Consider the following 21,385-nt stretch of genomic DNA (forward strand, 5'->3'; position numbering starts at 1 on the left):
AAAGAAAAGGTTCGTCATGTTTTATTCTATGCATTTCAACCAGAGACAAAAACTAGAAAGTCAAGTCTTCTTTGTCAAGGAGCTGATAACTTATATGGAATCAATCGTAATTTTTTAAGTATCTATTTGATATCCTAGGGTCAAATTTTGTTCCATCCCCTTTCCTTTCTTTCCGAAGTCTATGAGGTTTTTTCCCCCCTTGTGGAGGTTATCTTTTCTTAATTTGTTGGTTGTCAGAACTCCAAATCTTTAGAGCTGCGTTTGATAATTGATTATTAACTTCTAATTTGGCAGGTTGAAGGTCAGAGCATCCTCTACTTTCTACTTTCTTTTCTCTCCTTATTATTGTTGTTTATTGTTTATTGTTTATTAGCCTTTTCTTCACTTTATATCGGTCAAACATTACTGCGAAAGTTACCTGTCGTGTCTCTTTACAGAAGAGGCTAAAAACCAATTGAAGATATGATTTATGAAGCAAAAGTGACCTTGCCTTTTGTCCTCCTGCAAAAGGCAAAAGTATTATCAACGATCACTACTCATTTTATACTTTTTGAATTAATTTGCAAACTCCACTTTTTCTTTTCTAGCTGCATACTCTCTTTCTGTTAGACATTAATTATGATTCATTGTGCATGCATGATGAATCAGAAAGAAGCATTTGGTTGACAATTAAGCGAAATATATATTGTTTAACTTTTTTCTGCATTTATTGCGCATATAAATTATCTGCAGTAAGTCCAATATGATTATACGACGTCGTTTTGGAGAGAAAATCATGGTGTTTTTGTAATTTTAATTTATTTTAGGGTTATAATAGTCTTTATATTTATAATTTTTTAAGATTTCAATACCAAAACGACGTCGTTTTAGAAAAAATACAGATAACTTATTTGCAGTAATTACAGACATATTTTTCCCATTGCTTAAGGGTTCATTTTTTTTGCAGTTACTGCATATAAGTTATCTGCAGTAAACCCAATACGACGTCGTTTTGGGGAGAAAATCATGGTGTTTTTGTAATTTTAATTTATTTCAGAGTTATAATAGTCTTTATATTTATAATTTTTTTAAATTTCAATACCAAAACGATGTCGTTTTGGAAAAAATGCAGATAACTTATTTGCAGTAACTGCAGAAATATTTTTCCCATTGTTTAAGGGTTCATTTTTTCTGCACTAAGCCTAATACCACGTTGTTTTGGGGGGAAATTATGGTGTTTTTGTAATTTTAATTTATTTCAGGGTTATAATAGTCTTTATATTTATAATTTTTTAAGATTTCAATACCAAAACGACGTCGTTTTGGAAAAAATGCAGATAACTTATATGCAGTAACTGCAGAAATATTTTTTCCATTGTTTAATTAGTCTTATTTAATCCTAACTTAAATTTATATAATGGTTTCTTTTCTAATACACAAAATTGAAATATACTTAAATTTATTTTAAACCATGATGATCAACGATATAAAATGTGGAATAGCCATGTATGTATGTGACAAGATCGATCTTTCCCCATTGATGGGATCATTCAGTATAATTTTTTTTTTGCTGAACATCTAAATTTAAAAATAGTGTTTTGTCGGAAAGCAAAAGCTTCTGGGATTCTGGGACTCAGCACCAGCTATCAACTGATTCAACTTCCGCTCGCAAATCGCGCAAATAAGTCACTTGAGATTAATGTCATAATTTTTCTAGCATGAAATTTTATTAAATTACGGAACTTTAAAAGTTTGATAATTACTCCAGCAACTTGAGTAGTAACACGCGCAAGGCGTAATCCAAACCTATGGCTATACTGACTAGGACATGACAGCCCTATCCCCAAAAATGAAGTTTGATCAGCAATTACGATATTCCATTTCATTCCAGATTAAACTTCCACTTTTTGGTATAAGCTATTGAAGTTTAATTTCAAAAATAAAATTAAATATTGTATATTCGACATAGAATGGATGTAAAGTTGTGCTTATTTTATTACAAACTGATTTTCTCGTTTTAAAAAATAACACAGGAGGATGTAAAATGTAACACTAAATGGATGTAATTTAATTAGATAAATTTGAAATATTACTAATATATGTTTGAATAAATAATTATTTTCTATATCATTAAAGAGTTTTACTTCTCTTATGTACTATGAGAAAAATTATCTTATATTGTGAGATAAATAAAGTGGGGCCAACCAATTTTTTAAAAAAGGAAAGAAAGAAAAAGAAAGGCACATCTTTTGATGTGAGTATAACATGGGAGATGAATCTCGTGTAAATAAGAGTATAATTTTCCATCATTAAAAGAGTATGATTATAGGGAGTAGATCCTCTCATGTGCTAATTAACATGACCATGTCATGTGAGACAATCATAACCATACATGGGTGATTTAATGGTGATAAGAGAGGAGAGAGAAAAAATATAAGGATAGGAAGTTACATCATCGTTGATTTAATTATTAATGGTTAAGATCCTCCCACATGACATGATCATGTTAAATTACACATGAGAGGATCCATTTCCATGATTATAATTATACAAGTGTTTTTTGGGGTACATTATACAAGTTTTTTCTAATTAGATTATAATTATAATATAATTATCAGGTTTATCATGTTAAATTTAATATTTTAAACAAAATCCAAATATAAATGAGTTAACAGGTATGCTAAGGGCCCGTTTGGATGAGCTTTTAAAAAAATAACTTTTTATGCATTGCTTTTTTTAAAATAACTTTTTTTAAAAGGTAAAGTTATTTTACGTTTGGATGTATGATCTGAAAATCACTTTTACATAAAAAAGTTGTTTTGATGTTAAAATAAAATAAAAAAGCACTTTTATATATAAAATTACAATAAAGGAGAGATAAAATAGCATGATCGTGAGATAAGGAGAGATAAAATAGGTATGATAAGATAAGGTTAAAATTGAATTTTAAAAATTTATATTATCTTTTTTCTAAAAAAAAAATTATATTGTCTTTTAATTTCTGCTTTTTTCAAAAGCAACCAACTACTGTCTATAGAAAAAAAGTAGCATTTTAACTCTTATTTTAAAATTTTCTTTTTTAAAAAGTTGTTATCCAAACATCTAAAATTTCTCAAAAAAAAATTTATTTAAAAAAAAATCAACTTTTTTAGAAATAAAAGCCCATCCAAACGGGCACTGAGCAGCCAAAGCTTATAATTTAACTCTTTACACTATTTTTTTTCTTTTTGAATAATAAAACAAGAAAAATATACTTCAATACAAACTCTCTATTTCTTTTTTCCTAAATAAATAGATATAATAAAAAAATTAAAAATTATCTGTAAAAATAGGAAATGTATTTTGACATAAATAAATAGATATTCCAATTTAAAAGGTATTTTTATCTTTTGAGATATCTACTTTACTTATTTTGACGGATGTTATGGTAGTGTATCATTTAATGTTAAAAATTTACTTGGTCATATGAAATTTTTATATTTATCTTTGTTTTTACATGCATTAAATACGTGAGATCTAATTACATCTTATTAATATTAATAAAGAAAAATAAATACAAATATTTCACATTTTAACGTGAAAATATCTATACGGCATTTTTCATATGAATTTGAAAAGAATGATGGATAACTGCCATCTTTGCCACAAATATATCTTTTAAGTTTGGGAAAAGTATTTTTTCTACAACTTTAAAATGATATTGTTTTGTCCACCAAAAAAATAAATAATATTGTTTTGGGATTTGGGAAGGGTATTTTAAAATTTTTATTTTTTATTTTTTAAATTTTATTAAAATATATATTTTTTTCTTAAATACCAAAATAATATTGTTTTAAAGTTGCACTATATATATATATATATTTTTTAAGTCATCAAATCATGAATATTTATTTCGATTACGGTGTCCATTTTTTATTAATTCCACCAATCATCTAAAATAAACAATCAAAGATCATGCCAAGTATATAAAAGAAAACATAAAAGGAAAACGGAGTTCATCTATTATGTGTTATTTAACATGATTATATAATATCAGAAAATTTTAATCATACATAAGTGAATTAATTATAATAATAAAAATATTAAATTATCACCGTTAATTTATTTATGATTAAAATATTTTTACATATCATATTAAATAATATATATGAGATGATTCGACTGGTAATGTTATGTTGACTATTCTTTGTTTGTACTTTGTAATCTAATTTAGTGTGATGGCAGCGCAAACATCGGTGCAATACTAGTACGTATAGATAAAATGATATGAGTTGCCAATATTCCGGATTTCGTGGAAAATAATGATCAGCACATGCATGTCGTCCTCTGTCCGTCAATTTTTCTTAAAAAAAAAAAAAAAAACACCATTCCCGACGATTTCTCTCCTTTTTTAGATCTATATATTTTTAGTAAGAGAAATTTATATCTTATCTTACATGAGATTTATATCTTATGTTATACTTACATAAAAATATGTGTCTTTTTTTTAAAATAAAATAAAATTGGTGAACCCTATTTTATTTATCTCATAATATAAAATAACTTCTTTCATTCCACATAAGAGAAGTAAAACACTTTTATTAAATAAGATATATTTTACATTCTTATGATTTTATATCTTTTTAAGCAACTTTTTTTTAATTTTACTTTAAATTAAAAATGTTTGTTATTTAGTTAACTTTAACCTTAGTTATTGTGCATTTTTTTTTTGATAACATAGTTATTGTGCATTTTATATGTTAGTCTGTTGTAATTTAACACTTTTTGAATGTACCCCTCAAACTTATTATTTATTTTACATAATATTGCTGTTTAAAAAAAAATTCAAGGAGGTAGGGTGAAAATTGTTAAATTTTTATTAACAGTAATTTAAAAGTTAACGTTGTGAATACAAAAAAATTTCTTTGGGAGAACTAATCCCACCATGACGTGGATGTTCTTGACTTGAATAAAATTACCTTCCTATGAATGATATCTATGGTTTATCTAAAAAAATTAAAATTTTTAAGTTAAATCAACTTTTGCGAAAGTTAAGTGAAAAAAAAAAATAGAGAATGTTTTATAACATGCACGTAAAAATTTTTGTTACAATCTTTTAATTACAATTAAAGTTTTTTTTATTTCAACACTTATATATTATTATAATTTTTTTAATTAATATTGAACTTAATCTGTCCTCATCTTTACAAAAGTGTAGTTATGGATCGGCTGAATCATTATTGAAATAATATGATATTAGTAAAGAATTTTGGGATACACCACTCTAAAAGCTAGATCAAAGGGTGGAAGTGCCCAATGCCTTATAAAGGCCGCTCCCTCACACAAGAGCCTATTGAGCTTGAAGAGTGGACAATGCAACAGACCCAGCCTACCTGTGCTAAGAAACGCCACAAGAGAAAGTGGAGGGCAGCGAGACTCTGATACCATGTAAAGAACCTTGGGATACACCACCCCAAAATCTAGCCCAAAGGGTGGAAGAAGACAAGGCTTTATAAACTCCACATTAGTTGCACATACAACCAACCAATGTGAGACCAATTTGTAATCACAATCGGTTAAAAATTTCAAATTTAACCCATGTACAGATTACTATATATATAAGTAAACAATTGATAAATTAGCAAAATTTTATTATTATCCCTTTTATCTTATATCAAGACCTGATTGTATATGTAATTTATAAATTAGTTTATTTTTATTATTATCTTGCAAGTCGTTGATAAATTAACAATATTTTATTTTAAGTATATTAGGCCTAACATTTGTCCTTTTTCATCTACCATCATTTGAACATGGACCGTTATGGTATTATCCTCCAACAAATTCCATATCGACGACCACGAATGCCTTTTAGGACTAACATTTCGGATAAGTGTTTTCTTAAGGGTTCAAGCTTTTTATACCTATTGAATCATTGATTTTAAGGAAATGTTTTTATTATGTTATTAGAAATAATTATCTTATGTTGTTGGAGATAATTATCTTATGTTGAGAGTGAATCCTCTTATATTAGTGAAACAAAATTATAAAAGGAACCCATAAATAATTGGAGAAAGAAAAAACAGAGGTGAGATTCACCTTTATTATGTGTGTGTAGAAATTTGATTTATCTCATGTTGAATGAGATAAATATAACCCTTGATTTTAACTTACTTATCATTTCATTTTTTTTTAATTTTGTAAACTGATATTATAAGATATTAACTATTTTCTTGTAAATAAGTGGTATTGTTTTACATAAAGTATGGAGTTAGAGAAGTCACCTGAGATTTTTTTTTTAGTATGCAAGTCATCTAAGATTTAGTGCACATATGGAATAAATCTTGGCAAATTTATGTGATATGTAATTTGTTAACCCAATATCTTTGGGTTTTGTTAATTAATCAATGTTTTAACTATATATATACTCTGCCAAAGAGTTTTGTCACAGTTGGTTACGGGTACACTGCTGTCCCAAAAGGATGGCGGTTCGAACCGCGCTGGCCGATGTGAGGTCTTCTTTGGTGGGTGATATGTAATCTCTCCTGAAAATCCTCAAAGAAATTGGGAGGTCTTCCCTGATCCTGGTGGAATTACCGGTGCCTAAACTTTTGTAATCCAAAAAAAAAAAAATGATATATATACTCTAAGAAACATTTGATAATATATTAAATTGTTTTAATCATGTAAGGATTATTAAAATAAATCTGGTTATAACTACCATCAGGTTATTGTTACGATTTTTTATTATCATCGAATCAATTTAAAATTTTCCTCAATTATGAATCAGTAAAAAGCATTGATTTAAATTTAATCTTATAATTATAAAAAATATAAAAATACTTAATAAATATAACTCACCTTTATTAAAATATTAAACGTTTTTTATTTTTAATTAATATTTTTTTAAAGTTTTTTAACCATAGCAAATTGCCATCGTTTTTTTTTTTTTTTCTCGTTTTTTCAGGGACATTGAAATCACTGAACGCTATGCGCGCACATGGGTTTGCAAGTTGCATCTCCTCACCCCACCTCGTAGTGTATGGATGTAAACGTGTCACGACTCACGACTATTGCATTCCCACTTGTATTGGATTCCTTTTGCGAAGGCTACATGACAACTCCTTATATTTTACAGTACGTTTTCCTTAGCTTACATTCAAAAGTAATTAATAATTATTGAAACGGAGGGTAGAGTACATATTAAAAATAAAATAGTAGTTAGTAGATTTATAATTATATATAGTAGCAAAAGTATTTGACCAGTCTTCTCTATAATATAGTTTCTTTGAAATCTTTGTGTCTTAGTTTTAATTTTAAACATTGATCATTGAGACAATTGATTACACATAGCCACCTTGTATAGTTTAACTATAATTTTATTTTTCTATATTCCTTGTAAACTTGTTTTACATGCATGAGTATTGATTGCAGTACTACAAAACCTTGTTTTAGACAGTGGTGAAGATTTTAAAATAATTACTTTCTGCTAAAAAAAATTAAAATTACTTCTAATTGTGAAGCCCATGAGCTCCAACTTGTTGCTCGTATATGAATATGGACTAGAAAAAATAAAAAAAATTAGAAGATTTCTTTGCAACGCATACAGAGAAAAGAACATGTGTGCAGATTGGTTGGCCAATTTCTTCATAAATATTAGGGATCTTGTCTTTGTGGGGAGGGAGTGTGTCCTTAGTATTCCTTGTTAGTCTTTTGTGTTAGTTTTTCTTGTGTTTTGGGCCCATGGTCATTTTGTCTACTCAAAAAAAAAAAAAAAATTGATTTTTCTCAAAGGGGTATCTCTATGTGATAGATAAGAGTGTGTAATTGATGTTGGCTCTGCGCGCAGGGAGAGACGCCAACCATGGACCAAGTGAGAAGCAATATTAAGTAGACTTGGAATACTACAATCAAACCCAAAATCTTAAGGTACTAGGTGCATGAGTTCTTCCACTTATATAGTATTCATTTAGTCCCTTTTTAATCAATATGAGATTTTTTCACTCAATCGTTCACACTCGGATTCCTTAAAACAATTGATTCCAACTAATTTTTTTCCTGAATTAAATTGAATCAATTTAAATAACCGAACTGTTTTATTTAACTGAACCGGTTCAAAAATAGTTTAGAATTGATTATATTTTAAAATCAATTACTATCGGTTCGGGAATGTAAACCAGTTTTGAACATCTGAATCAGTTTTAAACTGGTTTTTAAAACCGTTTCTTTTGGTTCGACTCAATTTTTTGAATTGATTTATAAAATCAATTCAATTCTTAAAATTGATTTAAAAAAATATAATTCAGTTCGTTAGTTATTTTGTACAAATTTTGCATAACCCTAGTGACTGGAGTCTAATAGAACAATGATTCGGAGAATCAAAACTCTAATGAATGATTTGGGTGTGCATAGGCTCAAAAAGTAGCTGAGTAAGGGAGAGTATGCAATTCGATGGAGAAGATGAATGAGGCGCCATAAGAAGAAATTTTATCCCTTGGGGAGATGCAGGGACGAGGCCTCCCTAGTGGGGGCCAAATGGCAGCTCCAAAATATATTCCTTATAATCATAACATTTCAAAGTGGAAAATTAACATGTCAGTTTATAATAAAAACCTTAAGAAGTACCATAATAATTACATTTTGTTATTATAATTTACCATTCTGGTTACATTTTTTCCCGCGTTTTAAAAGTTTCACTATTCGAAAATAATTCTACATAAACCAAATGAGAATGAATATGTTTTTGTTCTAAAATAGAACGAAACAAATTTTCTAATTAAAAATGTAATAGTCAAATACAAAGAGATCAAGATTTGCCGAGATTAAAATTAATTTTACAGAAAAAATACAAAAACAAATTGAGAGTGACTCTGAATAATGAAATATATATGTCCAGTACATTTCTCCCATTTAATTGTTACTTTTCAATTAAAACAAAGACAAATTGTGGACGACACCCCCTATTTCAAATCAAATCATATTGAAAACAATGATGATTATCATCATAAACGAGATATCTTTCAAAGGAGTGGATAAGTTCAAATAATATAAAAGATAATTATTGGAAAATCTTTTAATTATGAAAATGTTTATTAAAATAATCTCACATATTTCATGTTTAGGAGGTTTGATGCCGAAAGAGCATAGAAAATTGACTAAACATAAAGTTAGGATTTCACAAAAGAATAAATATATGGTTTTCAATTTCTATTAACAAAATAATAAAATTCAACTCTTACAATAAAGGTCATATATAAAATTACAAATTGATCCAAAATTTAAAATCCTAAAAATAAGAAAAATTCTTGAAAAAAACATAACGTTAATTAACTTCTAAAAATAAATACATATATAAAATTAAATTATTCAAAACACGTCTCAAATATTAGATCTCAAATTATTCCAAATGTGTTGCTTTCATTTTCTTGTCAAATAAATCATAATCATATTTGGTGCTTCATTTGGACTTGATCAATTGATCATAGTTTGTTATATTTCAAATTACTACTTCTTTTAACAATTGGGTCATACTTATTGGGCCACAATTCTGGTTGACTACGAGCTTCTTGAATCAATGGTTGAGTCATATGCATTGTTGTCAAAAACTAGTGTAAAAACGTAAAAACTTACGTTTTTCCATTTTTACTAGAGTGGTGCGTGTTAAAACGCAAGTAAAAATTGTCCTTGATAAAAACTGATAAAAACATCGTGTAAAAACGGTAAAAACTTACCTTTTTACCGTTTTGACCGTTTTTACTTAAAAGGAATTAAAAAAAAAAAAGATTTACAAAAAAAGAAATTAAAAAAAACCCAGTTTTCGTTTCCCCCAAATCATATGCACAATATCTTGATATCTTCTTGTTTGGATATATGTCTTTTATAATTATGTTTTATAAAGCTGCAATTCTATTATAAGTTATGCTATGAGAATCGTTTTGTATTTTTGGATCATTGTGTGCATTGAAAGAAGTGGAATAATATCTTGATGAGTGATGATCCAAAATCTGCAGAGTGTATGAAGCAGTTAGAGCAGTTTTGTTATCCATTACTTGTTAGTTATCACAGTTTATAATTTTGATACTTGGTTATAAACAAAAAAAAAAAAATCATTTTTAGATAGATAAGTGGCTCAACACACATGTTCATTATGTGATACTTTTTTTACATGCATGTATATATAATTTTGTATATTGACCTTAAGTAGTAGAAAGTAGAAACTTTACGTTTTGTGTCGTTTCTACGATTTACGTTTCTACCACCCATTTCTGTTTCTACGTAGAAACTCGAGTTTGACATCATTGGCCATACGCAATAGGTCAAATGTAAGTGCATTAAAATTAGCTACTTTTTAAGACTTACACCTCACATTAGTATGTTCTCCCTCAACGAAAGTCTCTTCAAGTACTCCAGATCTAAGTACTCAACTCGCCTTTAGCCGAACACCTAACTAGCCTGAACCCAACCTAACTCTAATATCACTTGTTCGGCAGGGCTTGCAGGGGATCCCACAATAAGGGATGCTCTCATCCACGCATCAAATGAGCCTAAGCAACAAACTCATAACAAAGAGTTTGACACCACATCTTAACCCAAAATATCCACACATCAAATGAGTCTAACCGCCAATTCCACAACAAGGGGTTTGACATCATATATTAACCTAAAATCCTAAAGCATTGGGTTCATAGGTCCTCCTACTTTAATATATTCACTTAGCTAATTAGCAACCAGTGTGAGACTCTATCACACTTCAATATATCCCAATAATATACTCTTAAGTGTGAAACCTCATATTAGTATGCTCTCCCTAAATGGAAGTCTCTTCGAGTACATCAAAGCCAAGTACTCAACCCGCCTTTAGCCAAATACCTAGCTAGCTAGAGCCCAACAAAACTTTGATATCATTGTTAGGTGGGCCAGGGGGAGCCCATGGTGGGGGCCTACCACCAATAGGCTAAACTACATCCAATTGTAGTAAGTGGTTTGACACCATTTCTCAACCCAAATCTTTAAAGCATTTGGTTCATGAGTCCTCCGACTTATATGATTTTCACTTAACATGTTACCAACCAATGTGAGACTACATCACACTTGTATACCTCAATATTCCCCCCCCCCCTCAGGTTTGAAACCCCACATTAGTATGTTCCCTTCAACGGAAGTCTCTTTGAGTACCCAAGGCCCAAATAATCAACTCGCATCTAACCAAACACTTAGTTAGGTTGGACCCAACCTGACTCTGATAACAGGGTAATGTCCAGGGGAACACAAAATAAAGGAGACTATCATGTATCTACACATTAAATGGGCCTAAGCGCAAACCCATAACAAGGGGTCAACACCACTTCTTAATCCAAAATCTTAAAACATTGAGTTTATAGATCCTTCCATTTATATAATTTTCACTTAACCTATATACCAACCATGTGAGACTCCATAACACTTGAATATTTCAAAAACTTAATATGTATTACGTACTCTCCAATCTCATTGTGATCTAGGGTGAGATTGAGTTTGGAGTAACTTATCTTAATTTAATTAACTTGATAAAGTTAATTTTGGACATAATTGTTTTCAGAAATATTTTTTCCTTTATTTTTAGTATGAGAACAAAAATAAATAAAAAACAATGCTTGATAAAATCGTTTTATTTATCTCTTTTAGAGAATAAACTGGTTGTCAGAATAATTTTTTTCTTTATTTCCTGACACACTATTTATTAAATACAAATATTATAAAATATGTTATCAATTTTAAATACACACTACTCATTAAAAATACCTTTTATTATATATGCTCTCTTTAATTGAATGTAAAAATAATTTAGGAAATTAAACATAATTTTTTTTCTTTCAAAAACTCCTCTTAGCCAGGAATAAAAATAAAAAAATGTTTCTTTTAAAAAAGAAAGATAATAGAATCGTTATGCAACTATAGCTAATTCAGAACCAAACTAATGTAATATATAAGTCTGGATCGGACATTATGCAGAGTTAAATTATAAAATTTTATAAATAAAAATAAAACTTTATTAAAGATTGTTTCACCATATATATTTCTAAAAAAGTTATATCAATATAAAAGTATTATTATTCTGACTTAAAAAGTTTCACAATAAAAAAGTACTTTTACTCATAATTTTCTACGCTCAATTTTTTATTTTTTTTTACATTTCTACGCTCATGTTTTACATGCTCCTTTTTATGAAAAAAGAAAGCTAAAATATAAGTTATCCCCATAAACTTTTACCATGTTTTAAATTATCACTTGTACTTTAATTGTTTCAATTAATCTCTGGTACTTTATAATTATTTCAAGGGATTTATTAATCTCCTTTAATATAAAATAGCTTGTCTCATTCAGAGAAACAAATTATGTAGATCCCACCATTTTTTAAAAATAAAAAAAATAAAAAAGAATGACATAATTTTTTATGCCTCACTAACATAAGATATAATTCTATAAAAGGAGACAATTTAAACCCTTATTCTAAATCAACAATTCTGTTAAAAAATTTATAAACTCTGTTAAACCTCCTCACACGCTCTAGGCTCCAAATCTCAAAAATTTCTTTTCTTTTTTATTTTGCGTTCTCCCATCTCTTATTACTTAATAAAAATTGACTTTTGTTTCTTATATTTGAAAGCTCTCATCAAGTGCATACATCATGTCTTGAAACTTGATATATGTTAACAGCCCCACTCGACCCTTCTTATCTCTGAGTTTTTATCCAAGTACTGGTGTATTACACTATTAATCAATCAATTATATCATAATTTAATATTAACTATTTACACGCCACAAAAATTTAATCACTGTTCGTTGTTTTTTGTTCTCCCTTTCTCATCAACCTTATCCCCGGGTACTGGCATCCACTGTTTTTCTGGTCTTCATTTTGCATGCTTTTAACAGTCCAAAGTCAAGTAAATGATTGAAAGCGAAAAATCCATATATCTTATATTGTAAAACTATATCAATGAGAAGAAAAAAAATTTAGAAGGAATATTTTTTGGCAGACTCCAAAATTTTCCCAATTTATCATTTTTAAAAAGTAAGGAAGGAAAGAGAAGCATATCTACCATGTATTTGAATTAGGGGTGTTCATTAACTGATCCAAACCACGGCGACCGAACCAAAATAATAATAATCGAAAATCAAAAAAATCAAAAAATCGAAAACTCCAAAAAAAATCGCATATTTTAATTGAATTAGATCGATTTTCAGTTTGATTGGTGAAAACCGATCCAATCCAAACTGATCAATGTATTATGTATTTATTATTTTTGACTTGGAATCTTGTTGTTTTTTAGATTTGGAATCTTAGATGTTATTTATAGCAAACTACCTTCTTTTAGTTCTTTATTGTCTATTACTCTATTTAACTCTTCATCAATTTTAAGATTTGTTTTAGTTCGAAGAGTTGGATTTTCTCATGGTTTGTACCTTTGCATGACTTCATTTTGATATAGCTAGTGATTTATTTGGTTGAAACTTTAGGCTTTTCGAAAAATCAAAAATCGATCCAATCCAAAACGAATAAAATTGGATTCGATCATATTTGAAAAAAAAAATCCAAATCGAATGGATGATTAAATGATCAACTCAAAGGGATTGGATCAGATAATTTTTGCTTCAAAATCGTCCAATCCAGACTGTGAATACCCCTAATTTGAATGTAGTTTTTACTTATGGAAAAAATATTTCTCCAGTCACTGGAGATAAAGTTATCTCTAGTGAGCTCCAAACGACGTCATTTTGATGTTATAAGATTAAAAAACTATACTGATAAAGACTAATATAACCATGCAATATATTAGAATTACAAAAATACCTTGATTTTTGTCTCAAAACGACGTCGTTTTGAGCTCACTGGATATAACTTTTCTCCATTGACTGCAGAAATCCTTTACCCTTTATTTATTTATATGCTTTTTTTTTAACTTTTTAATAAAATTAAATAAAAGAATGAAAACACCTCTTCTTTATATTAGTCAATTGTAAATAAAAATTGGAATTATTGTTTGTCTTTTTAAAAGACATAGAATTATGTTAGTTGAGTTAAAAATTTTGTGTTTTATAGTGTGAGAAACATAAATTATGGTGGGAGAAAGTGAACGATTTTTTAATTTAAATATTAAATAAATTCTTTATATCTTTTTATCATCTTTTATTTTATATAATATTAATTCATTTTTCTTATGTTATACGACCGAAGTTTTTGTGAGCGGTAATAAGAAAGATGTTTTGTGTGTAAGAAATATTACCCACGCAATAAACGCATAAAATGTAAATAATGAATGAATAAACTAAGGGAATATTTGGTAGAGGAGAAATTTTTTTATGATTGAGAATCTTGATTACCAAAAATATGTTCAAAAAATGAATTTACTGAAAATGTGAGAAAAAAAAGCTATTTGGCAGAACAAAATATTACTAAGAATGTTGAGAAAACTGAATTGCCTCAATTGCACTACTGTATGCTTTTAGTGCGGGAAGAAAAAAGCAATAAAATGAACTTGGCGTTAGCCTTCCCACTACCGCGCTATTAGGGTGGGAAGAAGAGGCAGCAATATGGACTTGTCTCTAGTGATGCTGTTACCACGCCACTAGCATGGGGGTAAAAAATATTGGGAATACAAGAATATTACTATTGGATGATATTTTGGTTTAAAAATTGTTCAGAAATCAAAATATTGGAAAAATAAGATTTTTAAGAAAATTTTCACAATCCTTGTATTAAATATGGGTAAATAAAATTATCAATCTCAATTTTTTGAGAATCCAAATTTTTTTCTTATACCAAACTCCACCAAAAAAAATGAAAAGAAATAACGAGGAGAGGAGAAAAAGTCACCTCAACTTCTTTTCTTCCCCCCCCCCCCCCCCCCCCCCCCCCCCCCCCCCCGTTTTTTGTGCTTTGTTTTTTTTTTTTTAATTGTTTGCACTCTTTTTTCTAATGTTTTAATTTATTTTTTGCGTGTTGTTTTGTTAACGGATACATTGTCTTTTGGCGACAACTTGTCAACCCTTTTTCTTTTATGTAATTTTATATAATTTTATCATTTTTTTAAATTTATTAAGCAAAGCCGAATATCATAAAGATTACAAATAAATAAAACCTTAATGTAGAATTAAATATCATTTAAAGTAAAATTAAGTCACTATAAATTTAATGAAGAATATTAATGTATCTTGTTCGTTTGTTTTTTATTTTATTTTTTCTTAATTTGAATTTTACGAGAATTATATTCTATTTTTATTGAGAATAATATTAGATGTATTACTATATTTTATACATTTTTCTCTAAGATAATGCGAAAAGAGAAAAAGAAAATGATAGGGTTTGGATTAAAAAACTAAGTATAAAGATAAATATTAAAGAAAGAAACGGTCCCTGCCTGTGCCTGTGACTGTGCCTGCCATCTACGGCATAATAATAGTAAAGGGACGGCACCTCAATTTTACTCCAAATGCCAACCATACTTTTCTGAGTGCACATAGTACGCGTTTCTTGCCTCACGTGACGTACATACACATCTGTCCCAATTACCACAAAACCTGGAATAATTTGATTTAAATACACTTGTACGGTTATACCTACCTCACTTCATATTAATTTAATTATCAAACTTATTTAATTAAATATTTATGCATATTCAATCATTAATTAATTATTCCATTTACTAATTCAAATGATATATTTGCACTATCTTAAAGATCAACAATAATAAAAATTTAAGTTATATGATAAAATCAAAAAAAAGAAAAGAAATATCAACAATAAAATCTTTCGTATATGGTAATTACTCCTAAATAAGTTATAATCCATAACAACAATCTCTTTCAAGTCTTCCAAAAAAAAAAAAAGCAATCTCTTTCAATTTAATGATTAAGTATACTTATAATTTTCAACGAGTTCGATAATTAGTGAATCGTATTTATCTAAATATTTTTTATTCTAAAAGACTAAAAAAGATTAATTTGATATATTTTTAAAATTTAACGTTTAATTATTATAATATATTATTGTATTATTAAAAGATCCTGAAGGCCTGAAATATCAACATAGTCAAATGATGATGTGTACCTTTTATACTAATTATAGATAAAAATAATAAATATTATAATCCTATCACATGGAAATTACCTTCGCATATGGTACTCATATAAAATGATAGATCTTGATTTTTTTAATATCTGCAGAGAATCAACTTGCACGCCAATTTTTAGTTAGTACATGCTCACTTTGTAATCATCAACTTGTTTTCAACACTACATAAATTGACTGCCATTTTAGTCAATGATTAAAAGTTAATGGATTGCCGGCCGGCATGTGTTTGCTATAGCATGTTATTTGATTTCTCAGCCTAGCAATTTTAGTTTCATTGTTGAATAGGTTAATATTAATTTTATGCAAAATAAAACATATTTCTGGTGTTATATAAATTTGGTAGTGTGGTGGAAGTTGCTAGAAATTTTTGAGGGGACAAATGATGAAATTTGGATATACAAATAAATAAATAAATACTAATAGTTATAGAGATAGGATATTCTTATTATCAAATGTTTCTACTACCAATCTAATATAATTATGTACTAGCGGTAGTATATAAAAAGTTATTTTTCTCTCTCTCCAAAAACTTTTCAGAAATTGTCTGTTGAAAAGTGAGATCCAATGGCTGAAAAATGTAATAGATTGGTAGTAGGAATATTTGATAATAAAAATATCCTACATCATAGTTATAAGAGAATGTAAGGGATCACAAATACATTAAGGGCTCGTTTGATGCGCATGATAAGGAGAGGAGGATAGGATATACTACCACATCCTATCTTTATTAGTTGTTTGGTGAGCCAACATGATATGATAAACTTATCATATTGGTTCACCTTATCCTATTGGGAGTCTCGTAACAAATCCTAAGGAGGAGTTGGGTTACAATTTGATAGGATAGGATATCAAGAGTGTAACTCTTATTTTACCGGTTATATCCCTCTTTCTTTGGGTGCCTCAAACCCTCCATCCTTGCCATCACCCTCTTCCCTCATCCTTCATCCTCTTCCACCGTCTCCCCTCTGAAATTGTCAATCTGTCCAGTGCTCTGTCACCGTCAACAATTCCCATGTCGTCGCCAAGATGCTTTTTTTAGACTAAATTTTAGAATCATGTTAAGTTTAAGGTAATGCGAATAATACACAACACGCTACCACAACGGCCATGACTATTCCCTTCAACCCCAGCATTCTATCTACCACTATACATGTAATTCTCCTTTTCTCCTATTAACATTTGTTCGCTTCAACGGCCATGACTATTCCTTTTCTCATATTTATTTTTCAATTATACCCATATTTTAAACTTTTATTTATGAATTTTATCATTTGTTTTTATAATTTACCTTAATAACAAATCATTTTATCTCTCTCCTTTCAAAACACAGGGAACAACTTTATAAAATTATCAAACAGTTTTTAGCTTTATTTTTTAAGCTCTTTTTTTAACTTTAACTTAAAAGTAGTTTTTAGCTTAAAAACAAAATATGCCAATCAGATTCTAAAACAATACTAATGAGGTTTATGTGCATATATCTCTCTTAATTTTCGTTATATATGAAAATAGTAATTTTATTGCCTTTGTTTTATGTTAAAAAGGACCTTTGCGAGTGATGGAGTTGGCCCCTTGCCTTAAAAAGATCCACATAAAATATTAAAACAAAATGAAGACATCTTACAATATAAAGTGAGAGAAAAAGAGAGAAGATAAAGAGAAATATGATAGAATTCTAATTTTGGAGAGTTTTTCCATCCAAGCAACATGTGTAACTTATATAGGATTACAACATGAATGAAGGAGTTAATGCTCAATTAGCGTGGTGGTTACGAAATCATAGTTGGGGATAATTGCATCATTAGTGCTAACAGTTACAAAATTCATATTCAAAATTGAAGTTATACATAATTTTATAACATATACAAGTAATTTAAATTTTATGTGCACATTAATTATCAATTATTACTATAAACTCACGTGACGCATAATTATCCACATTTATTAACTGTGTTATTCATATGAATATGAATGAATCCTCTTATGTGTCTTTTAACATGAGGTGAAAAAATGGTGCCCCTACAATGAAAAAATTATTTTGGGAGAGCTCCTCCTATAAACGGGTGAATGTTATCAATTTATTTATACATTGTGTCAATATATTAATAATGATCATTTCATCTTTTTCATTTATAAAATTTGTTATTAAAATTCTCATTCTTAATTTATCTCAATATCGTATTAACTATTCCTGATCCAATTTCTGGTATCTAACCTTAATATCTTTGTTTATAACTGTTAATGATTATCTATTAATCTAATTTAATTATATTCTTTACCCTAATTTCATACTGACCCCAACATCGAAAAAATTCGAATTATATGTGCAATAATCATTATTACTAAGTATCATTTGAAGTCAAAACATATATATAAATTTTGGGTTTAATGATGAGGTAAATTTATTTTCTAAATACACATAAAAGTGTGTGGGACCCATATGATGAGAAAAGAGAAAACATAAGCCCCACACACTTTTGTATATATGTAGAGGTGGCAATATGGGTGAGCTCGGCGGGTCAACCCGTCAACCCGCCAAAACGGGGCAGTTTGGGTTGAGATTTTCAACCCACCAACCCACTTCAACCCGCCCCGCCTAGAAGTAGATCAAAATGGGTTCAACCCGCCGCGGGGCGGGTTGACTCGTCGAGTTATATATATATATTTTTTACAATTTGGTAGTATTTCATTTGTCATTAACTTTTTGTGATATCCAATTTTTTTTATCTTAATACTTTCTATAAAAGATAAAGAATAACAATTTTATTTATGACAAATGTTATCTATACATGGAGGCAAATGAGTTCCTAAAGAATGTTTGACAAATTAGTATACATTTAAGATTGAGACTGAAAAAAATTAAGAGAAGTGTGAAAGAAGATAAAATAATAATAGAAAAATTCACAAAATATAATTTTATTTTAAATTTTAATTAATATTTTTTAATTGGCGGGTTGGTGGGTTGACCCGCCAACCCACCATAAAACGGGATGAGTTCAATTTTTCAACCCATATTCAACGGCGGGCCAACCCGCCCTGCCCAATTTTTGGCGGGTCGGGACGGATCAACCCAAATTGCCACCCCTATATATATGTAGAGATATATTTACCTCATAAATTTTATACAATTGACATGAATTTATTCTCATTAAACATAAGTTGAACCGTGGTCTATATATACAAATAAAAACTATTATAATTTATTTGAAAAAGTGATTGTCATTTTAAATGACATAATTTTGTGTCATTTCAGAGGAAACAACGTCATTTTGATGTATATTTGATAGTTTTTTCATTCTCTTTAATCTGTGAAATTAGGGAAGTAAAAAAAAAAGACAAAATCGATGTCATTTCATATAAAATGACACAAAATTGTCTAATTTAATATGACAAATGCTTTTCTTTAATTTAAATATCAATAATATTGGTTACATACATTGTTTGAAATAGGGTTTAAAAACTCCGCTCGACCATCGACTCAGCCGAGGTTAGGGGTCACAGGGTCACTTCGCTGACCCAATTTTATACATTAAAAAAATATAAATATATATCCTATATGAAAAATTTTAAAAAATCAAACCACCAATCATCAAAGATTCAAAATATACTTAACATAATTCAACCAATTATGTCCACAAGTCAATATTACACAAGATAATCAAAGTATCAAACTATCAAAGTATAAAACATATATTCCAACAGAGTTAATGAAAAGTTATATCATCAACCTTAGGCCCTCATTGTCCTTCTCACCCACCTACAACAACATATCAAAGAAGATCTCTTACCCAAGAGAAAATGGCGGAGGAGAGGCGATGACGCGACGAATCAACGGTGGGAGGGGGGTAGCTAGAGAAGAACTAGCACAGTGGAGGAGAGGGAGAGAGAAGAATAAAGAGGATATAAGGAATCACCACCGCGACGAGGAGATCACCGGATCAGGGATACTGGGTCTGGGTCTGGGAGAGAAGATCGGAAGAGAAGAAGAAGAAGGATTCAGATTTCAGATATAGTTCTAGATCTAAGCAAGAACGAGTTTTTGTTTTTTTACACACCAAACAACGTACTTTTGTGTGTAATTTTTTTTTTAAAAAAAGAATGCAGTGACCCGTTCTGATTCGGGATTCACGGTAGGGGTGTTCATCAACCGATCCAAACCGATTCAAACCGCGAAAACTGAACCGAAAAACCGATAACTGAATAAACCGAAAACCGAAAAATCGAAAACCGAAAAAAACCGCAAATTTTAATTGGATTGGATCGGTTTTCGGATGGGTTGATGAAAACCGATCCAATCCAAACCGATCCAATATATTAATTATCCTCTATCTACTTGTCCTTTCTCCAATCATAGCCCAAAAATTTCTAAACTCAAGACCCATTAACTCATAAACTAAAACTAAGAAAAAACTTAGTCACGTCTCATCAACTATAGTATTGTTTAATGATATTTTTGTATTTCAAAAAAAATATATTTATAAAGCCAATATATACAAAAGATGTTATTTGCACAATAATTATGAAACTAATTTTAGGATATTCAAAAAACCGAAAACCGATCCAATCCAAACCGAAAAAAATTGGATTGGATCGGATCGGATTTGAAAAAAAATCTAAACCGAATGGATGTTTACATGATTAAACCGAAGGGATTGGATCGGATGAGTTTTGCTTCCAAAACCGATCCAATCCAGACCGCGAACACCCCTAATTCACGGGTTCAACTGTTAGGTTTCGGGGGGTCAGAGAGGTCAATGTGCATATAAAGTCTAACTGCTGCTGACCCCAACCTTCAGAGAGAGGAGGTTAGTGACCCGACAGGGATGACCCTGGGCTGGCGGAGTTTTAAAACACACTCTGAAATAGTGTAGAGCAGAGGGTAAGATTAATACTAGGGGTGATCATCAACCGATCCAAACTGATTCAAACCACGGTGACCAAACCGAAAAATCGAAAACTGAAAAAAAACCGCAAATTTTAATTGGATTGGATCAGTTTTCGGATTGGTTAATGAAAATCGATCCAATCCAATCCGATCCAATATATTAATTTCCCTCTTCTTACTTTGGTCCTTCCCAATCACAGTCCAAAAATTTCTAATCCCAAGATCCATTAACCCATCAACTAAACCCAAGAAAAAACTTAGTCACAACTTATCAACAAAATTTTATCTGTGTAGAGCTTCATATCGCATTGCCCCAAACAAAAACTATATTATCGTTTACTGATGCTTTTGCATTTCAATTTTTTTTACGAAGCCAATATGTACAAAAGATGTTACTTGCACAATAATCATGAAATAAATTTTAGGATTTTTAA

Source organism: Gastrolobium bilobum, unplaced genomic scaffold, assembly GCF_033153095.1.
Source record: "Gastrolobium bilobum isolate Gb01-03AN ecotype WA unplaced genomic scaffold, APGP_CSIRO_Gbil_v1 utg814, whole genome shotgun sequence".
NCBI classification, from domain to species: Eukaryota; Viridiplantae; Streptophyta; class Magnoliopsida; order Fabales; family Fabaceae; genus Gastrolobium; species Gastrolobium bilobum.